At 38.2% G+C, this 22,772-nt stretch overlaps 1 protein-coding gene across 12 annotated transcripts in view; it reads right to left on the bottom strand.

Annotated features, from left to right (window-relative positions):
* HELZ (helicase with zinc finger) overlaps positions 1-22,772 on the bottom strand; it is a 175,833-nt gene that overhangs the window by 7,297 nt on the left and 145,764 nt on the right. The gene's annotated exons all lie outside the window — the stretch shown is intronic.

The raw sequence follows: 22,772 nt of genomic DNA, 5'->3' as shown, positions 1-22,772 counted from the left end.
ATCTATAGAATACGGGAACTGAAGTAGTTGTTTTTGGTTCTAAAATCCTATTGATACTTTAGATAACAGCAGATTAAGAAAAAGCATGAAAGAGCAAATCTGCTCAAAATTAAATGGGTGAAGTATAGTCAATTGAGTCCTGGCCTTCTTGAGCAGAATCATCTATTCTAGACTTATCTCTTGGGCCCTGGCCTTCATAACATCACAATTTATTTTTCTTTAAACCTTATGGCAAGATCTGATTCCTCCCATCCAACATAAATCCTCCTGACTGGACTCCACTCAAACTTTAAATAATACAAAATACTTATTCATGTATTCAAAAAATCTTGTAAATGTCTGAAACCCAATTAATTTACCCAGTATATTTTCTCCTCCCTAAACTCCATTTGCACAACCCAAATTCCTTTAACTCTTTCAACAAGATCTATGTGGGAGCCATTTCAAGATTTTTTTATAGTTACCGAAGTGCGGTTTAATTTGTTCTTGCCAGACTCTTGTGGTCAATAGTCATAGTCAGTTCTAATGGCAAGGCACTACAGAGCAGTGGTTAGGTATCAGCCTCCACCTAAGGCCAGACCATCTGGATTAGACTTCAAGCTCTGACTTTTATTGGCAGTGTCACGTTGAGCAATTGATTTAACTTCTTTTTAACATGAATTACCCATAATCCCCACATCCTGGGATTGTTGGGAGAATTAAATAAGTATGCATGGCATTTACAACAGTTCTTGGTGCACAGGAAGGGTTCATTGCTATATAATTATTTTAATGTAATATATAAAGATAAGATTCCACGTTCAGTCTCAAATGACAGAATGGGATTGGATTTTTTTTTTTAATTTTATATTTTTTTATTATACTTTAGGTTCTGGGGTACATGTACAGATCATGCAGGATTGTTGCATAGCTACATACACGGCAAGGTGGTTTGCTGCCTTCATCCCCCCATCACCTGTATGTGGTATTTCTCCCCATGTTATCCCTCCCCACCCTCTCCACCCCCTGCTATCCCTCCTCTAGCCCCCTCAACTGAATGCAGTGTGTGATGCTCCCCTCCCTGTGTCCATGTGTTCTAATTGTTCAACACCTGCCTATGAGTGAGAATATGCAGTTTGGTTTTCTGTTCTTATATCAGTTTGCTGAGAATGATGGTTTCCAGATTCATCCATGTCCCTATGAAGGACACAAACTCATTGTTTTTTTATGGCTGCGTAGTATTCCATGGTGTATATGTGCCACATTTTCTTTAGCCAGTCTATCGTTGATGGACATTTGGGTTGGTTCCAGGTCTTTGCTATTGTAAACAGTGCCGCAATGAACATACATGTGCATGTGTCTTTATAATAGAACAATTTATAATTCTGAGGGTATATACCCAGTAATGGGATTGCTGGCAAATGGAATTTCTATTTCTAGGTCCTTGAGGAATCGCCACACTGTCTTCCACAATGGTTGAACTAATTTGCACTCCCACCAACAGTGTAAAAGTGTTCCTATTTCTCCACATCCTCTCCAGCATCTGTTGTCTCCAGATTTTTTAATGATCACCATTCTAACTGGTATGAGATGGTATCTCAATGTAGTTTTGATCTGCATTTCTCTAATGACCAGTGATGATGAGCATTTTTCCATATGTTTGTTGGCTTCATATATGTCTTCTTTTGTAAAGGGTCTGTTCATATCCTTTGCCCACTTTTGAATGGGTTTGTTTCTTATAAATCTGTTTTAGTTCTTTGTAGATTCTGGATATTAGCCCTTTGTCAGATGGGTAAATTGCAAAAATTTTTTCCCATTCTGTTGATTGCTAGTTCACTCTAATGATTGTTTCCTTTGCTGTACAGAAGCGTGGAGTTTAATTAGATCCCATTTGTCTATTTTGGCTTTTGCCACCATGAAGTCCTTGCCTACGCCTATGTCCTGAATGGTTTTGCCTAGGTTTTCTTCTAGGATTTTTATGGTGTTAGGTCTTATGTTTAGATCTTTAATCCATCTGGAGTTAATTTTAGTGTAAGGTGTCAGGAAAGGGTCCAGTTTCTGCTTTCTGCCCATTGCTAGCCAGTTTTCTCAACATCATTTATTAAACAGGGAATCCTTTCCCCATTGCTTGTTTTTCTCAGGTTTGTCAAAGATCAGATGACTACAGACGTGTGGTGTTGCCTCTAAGGCCTCTGTTCTGTTCCATTGGTCTATGTCTTTATTGGTGTATAGAAATGCTTGTGATTTCTGCACATTGATTTTGTATCCTGAGACTTTGCTGAAGTTGTTTATCAGTTTCAGAAGACTTTGGGCTGAGATGATGGGGTCTTGTAAATATACAATCATGCTGTCTGCAAATAGAATTCCCTCTTTTTGTATTGTTTGGAATAGCTTCAGAAGGAATGGTACCAGCTCCTCTTTGTACATCTGGTAGAATTCGGCTATAAACCCCTCTTGACCTGGGCTTTTTTTAGTTGGTAGGCTATTAATTCCTACCTCAACTTCAGCCCTTGTTATTGGTCTATTCAGGGTTTCAACTTCTTCCTGGTTTAGTCTTGGGAGAGTGCAAGTGTCCAGGAATTTATCCATTTCTTTCAGATTTACTGGTTTGTGTGCATAGAGTTGTTTGTAGTAATTTCTGATGGTAGTTTGTATTTCTGTGGAATTGGTGGTGATGTCCCCTTTATCATTTTTTATTGCATCTATTTGATTCTTCTGTCTTTTCTTTTTTATTAGTCTGGCTAGTGGTCTACCTATTTTGTTGATCTTTTCAAAAAACTAGCTCCTGGATTTGTTGATTTTTTGGAAGGGTTTTTTTGTGTCTCTATCTCCTTCAGTTCTGCTGTGATCTTAGTTATTTCTTGTCTTCTGCTGGGTTTTGAGTTTTTTTTTTATCTTGCTCCTCTAACTCTTCCAATTTTGATGATAAGGTGTTGATTTTAGACCTTTCCTTACTCCTCATGTGGGTATTTATTGCTATGAATTTCCCTCTAGACTCTGCTTTAAATGTGCCCCAGAGATTCCGGTATGTTGTGTGTTCGTTCTCGTTGGTTTCAAAGAACATCTTTATTTCTGCCTTCATTTCATTGTTTATCCAGTCAACATTCATTTCACTGTTTATCCAGTTGTTCATTTTCCATGAAGTTGTGCAGTTTTGAGTTAGTTTCTTAATCCTGTGTTCTAATTTGATTTGCACTGTGGTCTGAGAATGTTAATGATTTTCCGTTCTTTTGCATTTGCTGAGGAGTGATTTACTTGCAATTATGTGGTCGATTTTAGACCAAGTGCAATGTGGTGCTGAGAAGAATGTATATTCTGTGGATTTGGGGTTGAGAGTTCTGTAAATGCCTATTAAGTTCGCTTGGTCCACATCTGCGTTCAAATCCTAGATTTCCTTGTTGATTTCCTACCAGACCTGCCCTACAAGAGCTCCTGAAAGAAGCACTAAATACAGAAAAGAAAAATCAGGACCAGCAACTGCAAAAAAGAACCAAATGGTAAAGACCAATGACACAATGAAGAAATTATGTCAACCAAAGAGCAAAACAACCAACCAGTAAAAAAATGGCAGGATCAAATTCACATATAACAATATTAATATTAATTATAAATGGACTAAATGCCCCAATCCAAAGAAACAGACTGGCAAATTGGATAAAAAGCCAAGAACCATGGGTGTGCTGTATTCAGGAGACCATGTCACATGCAAAGACACACAGAGACTCAAAATAAAGGGATAGAAGAAGATTTACTAAGCAAATGGAGAGCAAAAAAAAACCAGGGGTGGCAATCCTAGTCTACGATAAAATGGACTTTAAACCAACAAAAATCAAAAGAGACAAAGAAGGGATTGGATTTTTATTGCCCCTTTCTTTTTCCTCTTTTCTTTTCTTGGATAGCAAACAATAAATTTGCTATTCAGGCTGTGGTCAATTATGACTCTCAGAAATCATTCTTTTACCATTGTTGTTAGCAATAATTGGAAATCAGGAACTGGAAGGTGGATTAAAAAGAAGGCAGAGAGACCAATTAGCAAAGCAGTAGCAGGATGGCTTCTGGAAACATAAAATAGCACAAGCAGACATTATCAAGCAAATTAATTGTGGAAATTGTGGGTGTAAGCACTGAGAGTATTAAGTCAAAGTAGATGGAAACACTAGGATGTAAACTAGGGAAGAAAATGGGCCTAGATTGGCTGCCCTTGAGCCAAGAGGCAGGAAAGTGGGGAGGAGAAGCAATTCTCTCACTATGAAGTTTTGAGTGTCCAGGTTGTTTCTGCATTTTCAAAGTCTTAGCTATTGAATGGAGGAAGGTAAGAGGTACTAATGCCATCTAGTTAATTTCTTTTTCATACAATTGTATAGTTCTGTTTCTAAGCATAATATCTCAATTCAGCCGGGCACGGTGGCTCAAGCCTGTAATCCCAGCACTTTGGGAGGCCGAGGCGGGTGGATCATGAGGTCAAGAGATCGAGACCATCCTGGTCAACATGGTAAAACCCCGTCTCTACTAAAAATACAAAAAAAATTAGCTGGGCGTTGTGGTGCACGCCTGTAATCCCAGCTACTCGGGAGGCTGAGGCAGAAGAATTGCCTGAACCCAGGAGGCGGAGGTAGCGGTGAGCCGAGATTGCACCATTGCACTCCAGCCTGGGTAACAAGAGCGAAACTCCGTCTCAAAAAAAAAAAAAAAAAAAATCTCAATTCATCTTTAATTTTACTCTGCTTTAAAGGCAATTATTTTCAATGGTCAAATCATTATGATTTTTGTTTTTGAGAATATTAACCATCCAAATTAATTTAGTGTCAACTAGGAACGTAATCAGCACATTTGAAGTGTCTCTTTCTAAGGCATTAAAGACAGTGAGTAGAATAACCAGCCTTTCTCAACTGCATTAGGTGCTCTATGCCTAGACAAACCTTGATCATAATGGCTTGTGCAGAGTATCTCTTTTTTTTTTAATCAAGGTTTGTAATGAAGACAATTAGCTCTTAAAATTGAAATGCAGTCATTCTTTTCAAGACTATCCCCTGCGTGTTTAGCCCAGTAACAATCTTCAGGGGATCACATTCTAAAGTTTTCATAGGTGAATACTAAAGTGCAGAACCAGCGTTGGGTATGGACTCAGAAAGAGCAGGTTATGATAACTAAGTCTCCTGGTGATACAGAATACTAAATATACTCTCATGAATTTCAGGTGGTAACTTTATAAGCTGCTTTTCATTAAATAACGAACATACACAAACCAGTATTATAAAAAAAACCTTTTTACAATGAATAGACATATGAACCACAAAGCTTAAAAGAAGAAAACTAAAACTCAGAAAGAAATGGAAGACTGATAATAAGAGACAATATTCAATTAAACTTTATAGAAGATGTATATCATTTGTATCTTCCAAACTGAAATCCAAAATAATCACTCAGTTGACACACAGCAGACTCTGGGGAAAGTACTATATAAACTATCTATAGCAGCTTCTAAACAGCTATTGACAGAAATAAATGTGTTGATAAAATATGAAATTCAATTTCAAATTGTTATAAATATAATTAATCTTTTATGTCAGAAAAGCAAAACAGAAACTTGAAAATTTTTTAATGCTTCTAAATTAGATATACTGAAGATTATATTATAAGATTGATTTTTTGTGTGTGTGTTGACCTTATATCCTGTGACCTTGCTAAATTCACATTAGTTACAGGATTTTTACTGTTTGTTTTTTGGGAGATTCCTTGGGCTTTTTCTACATTGACAATCATGTCATCTGCAAACAGAGACAGCTTCATTTCTTCCTTCCCAGTCCCTATGCCATTTATTTCCTTGCCTTATTGCACTGGCTAAGACTTCCGGCAGAATGTTGAAGAGGAGTGCAGAGAGCAAGCATCTTGCCTTGTTCCTAATCTTAGAAGAATTAAGTCTCTCACCATTAAGTATGATGGTAGCTGCAGGATTATTATAGATGCCCTTTAACAAGGTCAAGAAGTTCCTTTCCACTTCTAGTTTACCAAGAGTTTCATCATGAGTGGATAGTGCATTTTGTCAAGTGCATGTAGTTTTTTTTCTATGTCTATTGATACAATTGTGTGATTTTTCTCTTTAGGTTGTTAGTAAGCTATGTTACATTAATTTATTTTCAAATACCACACTGGCCTTGCATTCTGGGAATAAGTCCCCCATGGTCATAGTAAATTATTCTTTCCTTGTATTGCTAAATTCAAATGACTAATGTTTTGCTGAGGATGCTTACATTGATATTCGTGAAAATGGATCTGTGATTTTCTCTTTTTTGTACTGTCTTTATCTAGTTTTGGTATCACAGTAATGTTGGCCGTATACAATAAAAATCTGTCCTATTCTCTTGAAAAACTTGTGTAAGTTGGTGGTTTTTCTTCTTTATATTTTTGGAGGAATTCCATGCTAAAACCATTTGGGCCTAGAGATGTCTTTTTTAGAAGGTTTTAATTACAAATTCAATTTCTTAACAGTTATAAGACTATCCATATGCCATCTATTTCATCTTTGGTGAGGTTTTGTAGTCTGTGGCATCCAAGAAAGTGGTTCATTTTATCTATGCTGTTGAATGTATATGCACAGAGTTGTTTGGAGTGCTCCCTTATTACCGTCCTTTCAATGCCTACTGGGTCTGTAGTGACCCAGTCTCCTTCCTAACATAGGTAGCCTGTGTCCTCTTTTTGTCTTTGTCAATCTTGCTAAAGGTATGTCAATTTTACTGATCTTTCTGAAAAACGAACTGGGTTTCACTGATTTTCCTTTATTGCTTTTCTGTTGTGAATTGTATTAAATTGTGTTCTCATCTTTGAAATTCCCTTCCCTCTGCTTGATTTGAATTTATTTTGCTCTTCCTTTTCTAATTTCTTGGGGTAAAAGTTTCAATTACTGATCTGACATCTTACCTCTTTTCAAATATAAGCTTTTATTAAATTCTAATAAAAGCTATACATTTAAATTCTAATATAAGCTATAAATTTCCCACTGACATTGCTTGAGCTGCATCACGCAAATTAGGACAGACTATATTTCCATTTTCATTCAATGTAAAACATTTCTAATATTTCTAATGAAGAAGCTTCCACTGGTCAAAGATAGGGAACAAGGTGTCAAAATGTATAATGACTACAATAAAGTAAAAACTCAAATACACAATGATACTGAATAATAATATTAAAGTGAAAAGGGAAGGGGTAAAAAGCCTCAATGGTCATCCAGAGGCCTGCTAAGGCCTCAATTCAATATTCTGAAAATTGACTAATAAAGGGCAAGGATTAAACATTTATCCTGCCCTTTTTATAAAGACTGTATTTTATGTAGTAATTAAATATTCAATAAGGAAAAGTTCTCCTTTGTAAAATAAATATAAAACAAATTCAAAGAAGTTTTAAATCATCATTCTGTCATCTCTAACGAAATAATAAACCTAAGCAACCACCACCAACAGCTGCTAAAAATCTAAAAGGTTGCTGGGAATGTTTAAAATCAATGGATCTGAATGACATCATCTGATCACTGAAACATAGTGATCAACAACATCACTACAGTAGGAAACTGGATATTATGTACATCTTTAAATATATCATTTAAAATGAGACACTACATACTGCCTGGTAATTTTTCACTGAAATATCATATATAGGTATCTTTCCATGTTATGAAAACTCTTATAACATCAGATTTAATAAGCTGCGTTTTTTTCTTCATTTACTTAAAACTAATCCATTTAATTTCCCCAAGATTTGAGGGAGAAATCCCTGATTATAGAACATTTAGGATCTACTAACTTATTTCAGTTTAGCTCTTCCCACAATTACCATTTTCTCTTTTAAAGCAATATGCTACAGTTTGGTAGACAGATACAGTTCCCTTGAGAAAAAGAAACTAGAATGGAGAGAGGAATATCACTACAAGATTAAAAACCATCAATTTATTAACAATTCAGATAATGTGTGATGGATAAACTAGCTTACAACAGTCACATCTGTGGATTCATGTGACGTAATATATTGAAAAGTACTTGATAAATTATAAAAAGATTTTTTAAAAGCATGATTCCCAGTTAATGGTGACAACTGGCCCAACTCCACTAAAATAACAATAAATAAATAGAAAAGATATACAACAATCAAGACCATAAGACTGGCCATCAATAGCAGGCAGATTTTTGGAATACATGGAGACTGGGTGGGGAATGGTGTCTGTGGAAGAATGCAATTGTTTCCCGAGAAGGGAAACAATTCACCTAGCAGAATTCCCCAGAGGCTTGGGCCTCAGAAATGGCCAACTATTATAAAATGAAAGGAAGATGAAAAGATAAAATTAGGGGGAGCTAAATGAAAGTCTATACAGGCAACAGCTGGACTCATATTATACTCCTCCCCACAACCACAGTGGGACACAGGCAGCCAGGTACCTACAATACAGACAAAAAGATAAGAAGACAGACAAGCAAAAATCCAGGAGAAACAAATGGCTCCACACGGATTCAAGCACTAAAAAGCCCCAGCAAAAAGCCTACCAGCCTACCAATACATCCTGTGTTATACACAAAACTCCCAAGTTGCTTGTTAGTGAAAAATAATTAAGCGGCTGGGCATGATGGCTCACACCTGTAATCCCAGCACTTTGGAAGCCCTAGGTGCGTGGATCACCTGAGGTCAGGAGTTTGAGACCAGCCTGGCCAATATGGTAAAACCCCGTCTCTACTAAAAATACAAAAATTAGCCAGGTGTGGTGGTGGGCTACTGCATTCCCAGCTAATCAGGAGACTGAGGCAGGAGGTTTGCTCGAACCTGGGAGGCAGAGGTTGCAGTGAGCTGACATCACGCCACTGCACTCCAGCCTGGGCGACAGAACGAAACTCTGTCTCAAAAAAAAAAAAAAAAAAAAGATAATCAAAAATTACCGGACTTTTAAAAAAGGTCTCCAGTATAAAAGATGGTCCTACATAAATAAGCTGAAAAAAGGGAGGACCAGGCCAGGCGCGTTGGGTCATACCTATAATCCTAGCACTTAGGGAGACTGAGGGGGGTGGATCATGAGGTCAAGAGGTCAAGACCAGCCTGGCCAACATGGTGAAACCCAGTCTCTACTAAAAATACAAAAATTAGTTGGGTGTGGTGGCGCACCTGTAGTCCCAGCTACTTGGGAGGCTGAGGCAGGAGAATTGCTTGAACCATGGAGGTAGAGGTTGCAGTGAACCAAGATCACACCACTGCACTCCAGCCTGACGAAAGAACAAGACTCCATCTCAAAGAAAAAAAGGAGGCCCAGAAAGAAACAATAGTGATGTTTTAAAATATTTTAGAACATTGTTTTAGTTCTTATTAAAAATCAAAAACAAAACAATAACAAACCCTCTAATTGGTGTTCTCAGAAAAGGCACTGCATTTGGAAAACAAGATGTTATAAAAACAGGAAAAGTTCAGAAAAAAGAACTCTTTTGAGTTTAAAACCAGAGGGCTCAAATATTAAATTCAATAGAAGAGTTTATAGATAAAATCAAGGAAATCTTCCTGAAAGTAAGAAAAAATATAAAGGTACCAAACTATGACAGGAAATAAAGATTTGGAGAATCAGTTTCAGAAAGTGAGACACGGAGAAAAATAATGCTAGAAAATTATCAATGAAAAATGAATAATAATAAACAATTTCACACAGTTGAAAGATATGAGTCCTTCTCTAAAGCAATGCTGTCCAAACCCCATTTCCTATGACGATGGGAATGTTCTGTGTCTGTACTGGTTAATAAGGAAGCACCTTGCCACAAGAGCTCCCGGTCAATCAAAATGAGCCTAATAGGACTGAGGAACTCAATTTTAAATCTTACTTCATTTCAAATCATATCCTATACATCAAGAATTCCTGTAGGTTCTACCTGCAAAGCAGATCCTGAATTTGTTTCTAACCATTTCCACTGCTACCCTACAGTCCAAGCCACAATCACCTCTTGCCTAGATAACTATGACATCCTTCACTATTTATTTTATATTATTTTTAAAAGTTTAAAAACTTTTTATTTTCATATAATTTTAAAAGTAATTTTAATATCATTTTAGCCTTATAAAATTCAATCATAATGACAGAAGCAAAAATTTATCTTAGTTCCCAAAATTCTAGTACATTTATTTCTAGGTTTTGTTGTTTCCCTTAAAAGAAAGATATAGGTCAAACTCCCACAACATGACATTTACCCATATAACAAACCTGTACACATACTCCACCTAACCTAAGATAAAAGTTGGAAACAGCCTGTAGTCCCAGCACTTTGGGAACCTGAAGTGAGCAGATTACTTAAGTTCAAGAGTTTGAGACCAGCTGGGTAACACAGGAAAACCCTGTCTCCACCAAAAAATACAAAAATTAGCTCAGCATGGCAGCATGTGCCTGTATCCCAGTTACTTGGGGGACTGAGGTAGGAGGATCGCTTGAGCCTGGAAGGTGGAAGCTGCAGTGAGCTGAGATCGTACCACTGCACTCCAGCCTGGGTGACAGAGGGAGACCCACTCTCAAAAAAAAAAGAAATACTGCAGGTTCCAAACTACTGCAATAATGTAAATCACATTAACTTTTTGCTTTTCCAGTTCATATAAAAATTATTATTTTTTAAAATATATATATTTTATTGCACTTTAAGTAAGTTCTAGGGTACATGTACAGAACATGCAGGATTGTTGCATAGGTACCTACATGGTAATGTGGTTTGCTGTCTCCACCTCCCTGTCACCTATATCTGGCATTTCTCCCCATGTTATCCCTCCCCAACCTCCCCATTCCCCCGTTGTCCCTCCCCTATTCCCCCTCAACAGATCCCAGTGTGTGATGCTCCCCTCCCTGTGACCATATGCTCTCATTGTTCAACACCTGCCAATAAATGAGAACATGAGGTGTTTGATTTTCTGTTCTTGTGTCAGTTTGCTGAGAATGATGGTTTCCAGATTCATCCATGTCCCTACAAACGACACAAACTCATCGTTTTTTATGGCTGCATAGTATTCCATGGTGTATATGTGCCACATTTTCCTTGTCCAGTCTATCATTGATGGGCATTTGGGTTGGTTCCAGTGCCACAATGAACATATGTGTGCATGTGTCTTTGTAATAGAACAATTTATAATCCTCTGGATATATACCCAGTAATGGGATTGCTGGGTCAAATGGAATTTCTATTTCTAGATCCTTGAGGAATCGTCACACTGTCTTCCACAATAGTTGAACTAATTTACACTCCCACCAACAATGTAAAAGTGTTCCTATTTTTCCACATCCTCTCCAGCATCTGTTGTCTCCAGATTTTTTAATGATCACCATTCTAACTGGCGTGAGATGGTATCTCAATGTGGTTTTGATTTGCATTTCTCTAATGACCAGTGATAACGAGCATTTTTTCATGTGTTTTTTGGCCTCATATAAGTCTTCTTTTGTAAAGTGTCTGTTCATATCCTTTGCTCACTTTTGAATGTTTTTTTTTTTTTCTTATAAATCTGTTTTAGTTCTTTGTAGATTCTGGATATTAGCTCTTTCTCAGATGAGTAGATTGCAAAAATTTTTTCCTATTCTGTTGGTTGCCGGTTCACTCTACTAATTGTTTCCTTTGCTGTGCAGAAGCTCTGGAGTTTAATTAGATCCCATTTGTCTATTTTGCCTTTTGTTGCCAATGCTTTTGGTGTTTTAGTCATGAAGTCCTTGCCTATGCCTATGTCCTGAATGGTTTTGCCTGGGTTTTCTTCTAGGGTTTTTATGGTGTTAGGTCTTATGTTTCGATCATAATCTGGAGTTAATTTTAGTGTAAGGTGTCAGGAAGGGGTCCAGTTTCTGCTTTCTGCACATGGCTAGCCAGTTTTCCCACCACCATTCATTAAACAGGGAATCTTTTCCCCATTGCTTGTTTTTCTCAGGTTTGTCAAACATCAGATGGTTGTAGATGTGTGGTGTTGCCTCTGAGGCCTCTGTTCTGTTCCATTGGTCTGCATCTCTGTCTTGGTACCAGTACCATGCTGTTTTGATTACTGTAGCCGTGTAGTATAGTGTGAAGTCAGGTAACATGATGCCTCTAGCTTTGTTCTTTTTGCTTAGAATTGTCTTGGCTATGCGGGCTCTCTTTTGGTTCCATATAAAGTTTAAGGTTTTTTCCAGTTCTGTGAAGAGGGCCATAGGTAGCTTGATGGGGATATAGTGTTGAATCTATAAATTACTTTGGGCAGTATGGCCATTTTCACAATATTGATTATTCTTAACCATGAGCATGGAATGTTTTTCCATCTGTTTGTGTCCTCTCGTATTTCCTTGAGCAGTGGTTTGTAGTTCTCCTTGAAGAGGTCCTTTACATCCTTTGTTAGTTGTATTCCTAGGTATTTTATTCTCTTTGTAGCAATGGTGAATGGAAGTTCGTTCTTGATTTGGCTCTCTTTCAGTCTGTTATTGGTGTATAGAAATGCTTGTGATTTCTACACATTGATTTTGTATCCTGAGACTTTGCTGAAGTTGCTCATCAGTTTAAGGAGATTTACTATACCACAATCTATTAAGAATGCAATAGCATTATATGTTTAAAAAAATGTATAAAGGCAGGCACCATGACACACACCTGTTGGCCCAGCTACTTGGGAGGCTGAAGAGGAAGGATCACTTGAGCCCATGAGTTTGAGGCTTAAGTGAGCAATGAGTGCACACATGAATAGCCACTGCACTCCAGCCTGTGAAACATAGTGAGACACTGTCTCCTTAAGACATTTTTTTTTAATGTATATACCTAATTTTAAAATAATGTAATGCTTGTGATTCTTTGGCTAAAAAAATTAAGAACAAAAAACATATACTGCATTGCTAAAAAATGCTAACACTTACATGAACTTTCGAGAAGTCATAATCTTTTTGTTGGTGGAGGGTCTTGCCTTGATGTTGATGGCTGCTGGCTGACCAGGGTGGTGGTTGCTGAAGGTTGGGATGGCTGTGGTAATTTTATAAATAAGGTAACAATAAAGTTTCCTTCATCAGCTGACTCTTTCTTTCCCAAAAGATTTCCTTGTAGCGCGCAAAGTTGTCTGATGGCATTTTATTCATAGAACTTCTTTCAAAATGGGAGTCAGTCTTCTTAAACCTTGACAGTATTTTATCAACTAAGTTTATGGAATATTCTAAATCCTTTATTGTGATTTCGACAATGTTCACAACATCTTCCCAGGAGTAGAGTCCATCTCAAAAAACCACTTCTTTGCTCATCCATCACAAGACACTCTTCACTGGGCTCAGTGGTTCACGCCTGTAATCCCAAAACTTTGCGAGGCCAAGGCGAGAGGATCACTTGAGCCCAGGAGTTCAAGTCAAGCCTGGATAACATAGTGAGACCCAAACAAACACACACACATGCACATGCACATGCACACATGTGCGTACACACACACACGCACACACAAAACAGAAAAACAAAAAAATTAGCCGGGTGTGGTGTGTGCCTATAGTCCCAGCTACTCAGGAAGCTGAGGTGGGAGGATTGCTGGGGTCCAGGAGGTCAAGGCTGCAGTTGAGTCATAATTGCACCACTGCACTCCACCCTGGGTAAGACTATTCTCAAAAAAAAAAAGGGAAGAAATTCCTCATCTATCCATGTTTAATCGTAAGATCACAGCAAGTTAGTCCTATCTTCAGGCTCTACTTTTAATTCTAGTTCTCTTGCTATTTCCACCACATCTGCAAGTTACTTCCTTTACTGAAGCCTTGAACCCCTCAGTCATCCATGGTGATGGAATCAACTTCTTCCAAATTCCTGTTATTATTATTAACATTTTGACCTCTTCCCAAGAATCATAACAATAAAGCATTTTTTAGCAATACAGTATGTATTTTTGTTCTTATATTTTTTAGCCAGAGAAACACTAATGGCATCTAGAATAGTGAATCCTTTCCAGAAGGTTTTTAATTTACTTGGCCCAGATCCATCAGAGGAATCACTATAGCCTTATGAAATGTATTTCTAAGATAATAAGACTTGAAGTTACTTCTTTATCCATGGGCTGCAGAATGGATGTGTTAGCAGGCATGAAAACAATATTTATCTCCTTCTACAGCTCCATCAGAATCCTTGGGTGACCAAATGCATTGTCAATGAGCAGTAATATTTTGAAAGGAATCTTTTTAAAAAAAATCCTCCCTGTCCCCCACCCCCTCAGCAAAGCAGTAAATCTCAATAGTGGGCTTAAAACATTAGTAAACCATGCTGTAAATGGATATGCTGTCATCCAGGCTTTACTGTTCTATTTATCAAGCACAGACAGCATAGATTCAGCATCACTCTTCAAAGCCCTAGGATTTTTGGAATGGGAAACAAGCACTGGCTTCAACTTAAAGACACTTAACCAGCTGCATTAGTTCCTAACAAGAGTCAGCCTGTTCCTGGAAGCTTTGAAGCCAGGTATTGACTTCTTCTCCTCTACCTAATAAAGTCCTAGGCATCTTCTTCCAATAAAAGGGTGTTTTGTCTACAAAGAAAATCTGTTGTTTGGTGTAGCCATCTTCATCGATGATCTTAGCTAGATCTTCTGGATAACTGTTGTAGCTTCTGTATCAGCGCTTGCTGTTTTACCTGGCACTTTTACGTTATGAAGATTGCTTTTTTCCTTAAACCTCATGCACCAACCTCTGCTAGCTTTCAACTTTTCTTCTGCAGCTTCATCTATCTCAGCCCTCACAGAATTGAAGAGAGTGAGGGCCTTGCTCTGAACTAGGCTTTGGCTTAAGGGAATGTTGTGGCTGTGGCTGGTTTGATCTTCTATCCAGACCACTCAAACTTTCTCCACATCAGCAATAAGGCTGTTGCATTACCTTCTTATCATCAGTATAGTAACTGAAGTAGCACTTTTAATTTCCCTCAAGAACTTTTCCTTTGCATTCCCAGCTTGGCTAACTGGCATAAGAGGCCTAGCTTTCGGCCAATCTCAGCTTTTGACTTGCCATTCTCACTAAGCTTAAGCATTTCTAGTTTTTTATTTCAAGCAAGAGACATGCAATTTGTCCTTTAACTTAAATAGAGGCCATGGTAGGGGTGTTAACGGGCCTAACTTCAATACTGTTGTGTGTTAGGGAATAGGGAGACTGAGTGATGGAGAACAGCAAGTCAATGGAGCAGTCACAATACACATAACACTGATTGCTCAAGAACAATTACAATAGCAACATCAAAGATCATTGATCACAACAGATAAAGAAATAGTGAAAAAGCTTAAAATAATGTGAAAATTGTCAAAATGTGATACAGAGGCACAAAGTGAGCATGTGCTGTTGGAAAAAAATGGCACTTAACACGGGATTACCATAAACCTTCAATTTGTAAAAAAATATATAGTATCTGTGAAATACAATAAAGCAAAGTACAATAAAACAAGGTTTGCCCATATACTGAAATAAATGTGACTTTGCAACACAGTGCACCAAAATCAATTTGGGTCTAAATAATAATAATAATAATAATAAAAATACCATTTGAAGCATCTCAGAGGCAAGGGCACTTATAATTTACAAATAGTATTTTCTCACCAAGCAATATTATTTTCCTACAAGCACACACAAGGTCACAGAAGGGATACTAGAACGAATACAATATTACAACTCAGAGAAAAATGTCAGGTCACTGCTGTGACATTTGGAACTACCTTGAATCTATCTATCTTTTGTTTACTCTTCTTGAATACGAAACAGTGAAGTTAACAATTATAGAGCACAACAGCTCTTACAATGAGAAAATTGTTGGTGTGGATAGGAAATAAAATAGTTTACAGTAAAAGTTTACTCTTCAACCCATAAAACTATCTGCATTTTCTCTGAAGATTCATAATTATTAAAACTAAATAAATTTTACAGCTTTCAGAAAAAATATAATGCTGGAGAATTTTTGTTTTAAAGAATTTGGAGAAATTAAGTATATTTTTTATATTTGAGATCTCTAAATTAATCATTTGATCAGTTGAACATTTAGCAGCTGCAACTGGATAGATTTCAAGAAATCAAGAATTCTAAAATGAATCCCCACCACCCAGAAAAAAGAAAAGGCAAATTTTACACAACTGAAGATTTAATTCTTTGTTCACAAGAACATAATCTTGCTTTTCCCCCCACATCTAGTTCTGTGTAATTGCAATCATTTCTCATTTTCCAAGAATAAAGCTTACTCATGGAAGATGCTTCAGAAACTGCATGGGACTGTTAGGAGTCTCCACTCCCTGCAGCTAATAACTGCTTAAGTTATAAATCCTTTATTATCTTTGTGCCTCAGTTTCCTTTTAAAAGGGGGGAGTTAAATGATCTTTAAGGCCCTGACTAGTTCCAAAGTTCCAAGACTTACTTTAAAGTCTTAAATAAATAAAAGTCTTTGCCAATGAGAATATATTTTAACTTTTTATTTAAAATGTCCAAACAAAGCCATGTACAGTGGCTCACACCTGTAATCCCAGCCCTTTGGGAGGTTGAGGCGGGCGAATCACATGAGGTCAGGAATTCAATACCAGCCTGGCCAATGTGGCAAAACCCTGTCTCTACTAAAAAAAAATACAAAAACTAGCCAGGCATGGTGGTGGGCACCTGTTATCCCAGCTACTTGGGAGGCGGACACAGGAGAATTGCTTAAACCTAGGAGGCAGAGGTGACAGTGAATCAAGATTGCACCACTGGACTCCAGACAGAGTGAGACTCCATCTCAAAAAATAAAAACAAAAATGTCCAAACATCATCTACCATTTTTAACAACCACCAACAATTTGATAAGACTTGCTAAAATATTCCAAGTGTGATGACAAATCCAAGCCTATTTATGTGATTTAAATTCAGAAAACTATAGAACACGCTAACTTGACTGCAATAAAATGTATTCTGGGCAACAAGTTTAAAATGTCCTCTTTTTTTCTCTGCCATAGGGAATTTCCTATACAGTAAGTTGAAAGACAAAGGCCACCAAACCAAAATTTTAGAAAAAATCTGTAGCCTGCAAAAGAAAAATATTTCTGACAGAGAACTCCCTTTATATCGCCATCAACACTTTAGTTTTGTGGGCCCCTAGGCTGTTTAAACAAACTTTCCTTCCTTTCTTTTCTCATTTCTTATTTATTCTTATTTCTATTCTTATATCTTATTTTCTTTTCTTATTTCTTGATTTTTTTTTTGTTGTTTGTTTCCTATTGCTTTTGCCCAGTTCTGTTTCAGGAAGTGAGTATTCTTTCTACATACATCTCCAGCCAATCAGATTGTTCATTTACTTTCAGACGGCAACCCTATCAATGACTGATTCTCAGGTTTAATTTTAGAGTCCTTGGGTCTTAAATAATTTCCTTAACATAGCTTAAAGGCTCGTTCACCCTGCCAAAGAGATTCTTACAGAGATTCTGGGTTCAGTATCAACTCCATATATAATTGTGTGTTTATAAATATGCTTCATGTTGAACTGTGAAATCATTATGGTACTACACATATAACCATGATTTTCAAATTCTGCTAATATTTCTTTCCAAATATTAAAATGTAATGCTAACATTTCAAAACCCATTCAATACATTAAGTCAAAGTAAAAAACTAAACTACAAAACTCATGTATAAATTTTTACTGTTAGTTTTAGTTTAAGTAAAAACTCCTAATTTGCTTACCACTGTCTTATAAGATATACCTCTAATATATGAGTTAGCAAGCCATTTCACCTGTGTGTATATAAATAAATAACTGGGGAAAGGTCAGCAACTTAATTAATAAGGGCCCTATTTATAATTATGCTATCAAAACTAATCACCAAGTAAGAGCTAAATACTCTACTGGAAATTCTAAGTCTCATTATCAATGGTGCCAGAAACTTTAATTAAAATGGAACACCTCATTTAAATGATTAGCTTTGATAATTTAAGCATGAATAGAGGTCTAATTTATTGATTAGTTGATCACTGTCTGTTATTTGCATTAGATGGTTTATTAGAGAGATCATATTAATGATCTCTCTGAGAAGGTAGGTCAGAGAAGGCAGCAATATTTCTACCTGGTTATCCAACACAAGTCATAGCTATCACCATCTACTTCTAAAGCGAGAATAGGCAATAATCAACCAAGATTATACTCTTCAACATACATTTATACAATACTTTCCTCTATAAAAGAGGACTTGCAGGAGGCAAGATGATTAGACAACAATATATTGAAATCAGAATTATCAACTAACTTCAAAACTAGAGTTGTTTGAAAGAAAAATATGAAAATAAATAGATGGCTCAAAGTGTCTTTGTTGAAAAGCCAACACATAGAACAAGAAATAGTTCAAAGCAGACACATCATGGAATTATGTATGTCATCTCTACGACGATGTAAGTAAATGTCGATTCACTGAAAGCTGATCAAAATAAGTGACTTACTAGCATTCCCTTTTTATCAGCCATTACAATATCGCCACTGCAACACAAAAATGAGCCACTTCATAAGCCAATTCTAAGATTTTTACAGAGGCACTTTGAAAAAGGATTTTCTATTTACTCCTTATGAGCACTTTTAATCAAGCTACTCCCTAGTGAAGCACATCTTAAATGGCAAAAGCTTTCCTTGGCACCAGTATCAGCATTGCTACATAATCATTTTGAGAATCTGTCCCCAAAGATAAAATGACTGAAAAGTATAACAGGAAAAAAAAAAAGTCCCATTAATTTAAAAAAAAAAAAAAGAAGAAAAGAAAAGAAAAGAAAAACAAATGACTCTTAAGAGTATCGGAAATATTCAAGATTTAAATGAAGATGCTACAGATTTTTGAACACGAACATTCAAATAAGAGAGAGAGAAAGAATAGAGAAAAAGGGAGGAAAGAAGGAAATAAATTAAAACATTAAAGACTGTAACCTTTCTTAAATGAGAAGTTTAAAAGTATTTGTAAAGATAAAATTTCCCTCAATTTAAGCTACAGGTTTAATGTAATTCAAATAAAAAGCCAAGAGGGCCGGGCACAGTGGCTCACACCTGTAATCCCAGCACTTTGGGAGGCCAAGGCAGGCAATCATCTGCAGCTTGGAGTTCGAGACCAGCCTGACTAACATGGTGAAACCCTGTCTCTTTAAAAAAAAAATTAAAATAAAATAAAATAAAAAGCCAATAAGAGTGTGTAGAGGTGGGGCAGAGGAGAAGAAAAGAGTTCATAAAGTTATTCTAAATTTCTTTTAGTAGAAAAACTACAGAATGACCCTCTTCCCCCATCTACCTTATATAGAAACTAGAAGGAAAAAAATAATTCGGGAGACTTTACACTACGGGTTAGAACACCACAAAATCTCAAAACGTAGAACAGTGTAATTCTAGTACAGAAACATATACATAACCAAAAACAACAAACACAAACACAAAAACGGGTTAGAACACCACAAAATCTCAAAACGTAGAACAGTGTAATTCTAGTACAGAAACATATACATAACCAAAAACAACAAACACAAACACAAAGTCCAGAAATAGATCACAATATGTACTGAAGAAATGAACCTCACTCAGAGGTTAGATTATTACATTATCATGCAAAGTGAAAAATCCCACACAGATAAAACTTGCCTTTGAAAAATCCTTAATCATGCCAAAATTACTAGAAACTGAAACTTTGGAAGCTCACAGGTCAATGTTTCTCTCTGCATTTCATTTTTCACTACCCCCACCCCTCAGAGCAAGTACAATATAGTGCTATTGCAAAGAATTTAGATTTGATAAGAAAGTGACATCTACTTAGTGAGAACGTAGTAATTTCAAAAAGACAGGAAGACAATAGGCTAAATGTCTGGGGAAAACGTAATCCCTAATCCCAAGCTTTGCTGGGATTTAGAATCAAATTGGAGAGTTTAGAACCCGGGGGAGCAGGGGAAGATGGCACTATAGAAGCAACTCAGGATTGCAGCTGTCAGTGAAGACACAGAGGGTGAGTTCACGCCGCATTTCCAGACGAATCTTTGTTGCCCACAGAACGGGGAAACTCCCAGGTGTAGGAGAGACACAGGACGCCAGCACAGCTGTCACAGCTGATGCGGCCGTTTCGGCTTGTGCCTCAACACAGCGGCACGCCGCACAAAACGCACTGGTCTGGGTGCCCTGTTAAACTGGCAATTTGAGATTTGGGAGGGCAGATTAGCATATTCATCTGATTAAACGGGACTTGGACAGTGAGCCAGGCCAGGAGATTCCCCGGAAGCGAACTGTGAGCTGGCGCAGTGGGTTGCTGCACGGGAAAACACACAGATCCCAGTGCACTTTCAGCAGGCAACTGAAACACTTGGGAGAGAGTCAACCGTTCAACTTAAAAAAAACAAAAGGGCTCTGAGGCAGGGAGCCAGGTGATCAGGCTCAACAGGTCCCACCCCCACAGGGACAAACAAAACGGCGATTCGAAACAGGGTTGAGAGTTTCACAGCGGGCACAGCTGAACCCAGGACGGTGCAGCTCGGTGGGGGTGGGGCGTCCGCCATTACTGAGACATTCCACCCCTACTGAGGTACTCTCCCATTGCTGACATAGCCTGCCGTTGCCAAGGCAACCCGCCATAACAGAGAGACTCCGCCAACACGGCAGCAGGGCGGAGCCCACGGCAACAGGGTGGAGCCCACGGCAGCAGGGCAGAGCCTCAGCAGGCAAATAGTGACTAAACTGCCTCCTAGCTGGGCAGGACAGTGCAATGGATACTCATAAATAAAGCCCTAACTCCCCGAGACAGAGCACCTGAGGGAAAAAAAGGGGTTTTATGAGTTCTGCTGCAGCAAACTTAAACGTACTTGCCTAGCAGCCCTGAATGAACAACGGAGCTCACAGCTCAGCACTTGAGCTCCTATAAAGTACAGACCGCCTCCTCAAGCAGCATCCTGACCCCCGTATACCCAAAGAGTCACCTCAAAAAGAACTGATCATACTGACATTTGGTGGGCATCATTCTGGGACAAAGATAGCAGAAGAAGAAACTGGTAGCATCCCTCACTGTTCCACAGCTGCTACAGGTGTACCCCAGGGAAGCAGGGCCTGGAGTGGACCTCAGCAGTCTTATAGCAGAGGGGCCAGACTGTTAGAAGGAAAACTAAGAAACAGAAATACTTCATCAACAATCTGGGCCTCCACTCAGAGACCCAATCGAAAAATCAGCAATTACTCAGACAACAGGTGGATAAATCCACAAAGATGGGAAGAAAGCCACGCAAAAAGGAGGAAAACACCCAAAACCAGAACACCTCGCCTCCTATAAAGGACCAAAACTCCTCACCAGCAAGGGAACAAAGCTGGACGGAGAATGAGTGTGATGAAACAACGGAATCAGACTTCAGAAGGTGGGTAATGAGAAACTTCTGTGGGCTAAAAGAACATGTTCTAAATCAATGCAAAGAAACTAAGAACCTTGAAAAAAATTTGAGGAAATGATAACAGGAATGGACAACTTAGAGAGGAATATGAATGAATTGAAGGAGCTGAAAAACACAACACGAGAACTTTGCGAAGCATGCACAAGTTTCAACAGCCGAATATACCAAGCAGAAGAAAGCATATCAGAAGTCGAAGACCAACTCAGTGAAATAAAACAAGAAGCCAAGATTAGACAAAAAGCACAAAAAGGAATGAACAAAGTCTCCAAGAAATGTGGGACTATGTGAAGAGACCTAATCTACATTTGATAGGTGTACCAGAATGTGATGAAGACAATGAATCCAAGCTGGAAAATACTCTTCAGGATATTATCCAGGAAAATTTCCCCAACCTAGCAAGGCAGGCCAATATCCAAGTCCAGGATATACAGAGACCACCACAAAGATACTCTGCAAGAAGAGCAACCCCAAGGCACATAATCGTCAGATTCACCAGGGTTGAAATGAAGGAGAAAATGCTAAGGGCAGCCAGAGAGAAAGGTTGGATTACCCACTAAGGGAAACCCATCAGACTCACAGCAGATCTCTTGGCAGAAACCCTACAAGCCAAAAGAGAGTGGGGGCCAATATTCAACAGCCTTAAAGAAAAGAACTTTCAACCCAGAATTTCATATCCAGCCAAACTGAGCTTCATAAGTGAAGGAAAAATAAAATTCTTTGCGAACAAGCAAGTACTCAGAGATTTTGTCACCACCAGGCCTGCTTTACAAGAGCTCCTCAAAGAGGCACTACACATAGAAAGAACAACCAGCACCAGCCATTCCAAAAACATACCAAATGCTAAGGAGCATCAACACAATGAAGAATCTGCATCAACTAATGGGCAAAACAGCCAGCTAGCATCAAAATGGCAGTACCAAATTCACACATAACAATATTAACCCTGATCGATTCAAGATGGCCGACCACTAACAGCTCAGGATTGTAGCTCCCAGTGAAAGCTCAGAGAACGAGACGACGCCACATCTTTAGACGAATTTTCGTCACTCACCGATTAGCCGATTCCCAGTGGAGGAGCCCCACGGGTCGCCAGCGCGACTCTTGTGGCCGCCGCAGCGGTTTTGCCAGCGTCTCGGCGCAGCAGCTCTTCACGCAGAGCCAACGGGACTGCTTCCCCTACTGACCAGAGTTTGGAGCTCCGGGAAGTCAGAGCCGCTTGTTGCGGACTCAAGAGGGAAGCCAGACCAGAGATTCCCGGGCAGAAGAGCACCATCAGTCTTATCGCTGCTATTTAGGCTGCCACAGTGGGTGGCTCGGATCCCAGCACTGGGAATCAGTAAGTCGGACGTCGACTCAGAAAACTAATTAGAAAGGCGGTTCATCTATAATGAAGGGAAAAAAACAGCCTAAGAAGGCCGAATATACTCAAAATCAGAACCCATCA

Source organism: Callithrix jacchus, chromosome 5 (genome assembly GCF_049354715.1).
Source record: "Callithrix jacchus isolate 240 chromosome 5, calJac240_pri, whole genome shotgun sequence".
NCBI lineage: Eukaryota > Metazoa > Chordata > Mammalia > Primates > Cebidae > Callithrix > Callithrix jacchus.
This window is presented reverse-complemented; position numbering and strand designations above follow the sequence as displayed.